Source organism: Terrapene carolina, unplaced genomic scaffold (genome assembly GCF_002925995.2).
Source record: "Terrapene carolina triunguis isolate 2854851 unplaced genomic scaffold, T_m_triunguis-2.0 Scaffold67, whole genome shotgun sequence".
NCBI classification, from domain to species: Eukaryota; Metazoa; Chordata; order Testudines; family Emydidae; genus Terrapene; species Terrapene triunguis.
The window spans coordinates 21,193,174-21,194,928 of NW_020664418.1; positions in this window are offsets into that span (position 1 = coordinate 21,193,174).

Genomic DNA, 1,755 nt, shown 5'->3' on the forward strand with positions numbered 1-1,755 from the left:
CCTTTGACTTCAAAAGTATACACTGAGGCTCTGCAGTTCTAAAAAATTAGGCCACTTATTTACAGACAGGCTTTAGGTGCCTAACTTTTGGGACCCAAATTTGATAATTTTGGCATATGTGTCACATAATCCCTCTGATGCAGGTATTCTCTCAATTTTACAAATGGGAAAGCTGAACTGACTTGCCCAAGAACACAGAGTCAGCATCAGAAGTGGAATAGAACACAGATATCCTGATTTTCAGACCCAGTTCTAGCCACCAGCCAATTCAGCAGTTTTCCTTTTCCTCCCCACAAGAAAGGAATGTGATAATGATGATGATGACCTTTTGGCTAACCACCTGTACTTGTATTTCTCCTTTCCTCAAAATGCAATAGCATAACATTATTTCATGCAGTAGGAGGACATTTTGGGTGCAGCTGCTAACCCATTGAAATATCTTAATTTTTTAATTTTCCAAGTATGTGGCTATTTTAAAAATTATAACCTTGATGTTTCTACATATTGAGATGATTTTCCTTTCCATGGAAAAGAGTCCGTCCTCTTTTGAGACTAATTACAGCCATTTCTAAAGCACCCATCAAAATGCTTTATGGATGCATTTATTTAGATTTGTCTAGAATAGTGAATTCCCTGACTGGAGCATGAACCACGACTCTTTTTTCCAGTGGTGGGTTGCTGTTTTTTTGGTTTTGGGGAGAGGAGAGGCAGGGACACTTCATCCTTTGGAAAATGCTTTTGTGAAGAAGTGGGTCTTGCCCCATGCCTTGAAGGTAGACAGCCCTAACCTCATATGAACCTCCAGCTTCTAGAGGTGAAGGGCTGATACATTGCTTTTTTTTTTTTTAATTGTTTTGATAAATGTTTATAATTTTATTATTAAATTGATGTGCAGTATAGGGAATAATTTCTCACTGGCATGATAAGCACTGAGACTTGTTACTGCTTTTCAGTCACAAAGTCCCCTGGAGCTTGGGTAGGTTCTGAGAGTAGAGCACAAAGGCCCAGATCCTCCAAGGTATTTAGGCACCTCATTCTCCCTGATTTCCATGGGAGATAAGTGCCTTCATCCATGTGAGGATTGGAGCCAGCCTGACTCCTAGCTACTTGCCCTTGGAACTGCTATGCCCCCTCACCATGCAGAGGTGCTGGAACTAGGGGTGCTGCTGCACCCCCTGGCTGGAAGTGGTTTCCAGCATATACAGGGGTTACAGTTTGGTTCAAGGGCTCTTAGCACCCCCACTATACAAATGGTTCCAGCCCCCCTGGCACCAGGGTACCTCAGCCCCCTCCCCTCCAGCGGCTGAGTCCCAGCACTGCAGTAGGAGTTTGGTGCCTAACTCCCAGTGCAGCCCAGGGGCGTTAGGTGCCTCAACCTCTGTCAAACAGGCCCTGTGGGTCGCGCCCAGCTCGCACCGGAAGGCTGGGACAGAGCAGCGCCTTGAGCGTGGCAGGCTCGCAGACCAGCCTTCTTCCTCCGGCCCCTGCCCAGCTAGAACACGCAGCGCCGCCCGCCCATAGGCCCCATCCCGGAGGTAGGCGGCCGATTCCCGCCCGTACTCGGCGCCTCGCTTCACAGCAGTGTCTGTCCCGCTCTCCCAGCGGCCCGCGGTGGTTCGTTCGGAACTCACTACGCATGCGCCCAATTTCCAACGCCCCGGGCCGTTCCCCCCCCGCGGGGTCGTATGACCCGCCGCTCTCTGGTCTCTGCTTCTGGTTTCTCCCATTGCCCCTCCCATCCGGTTCCGGGTCAGG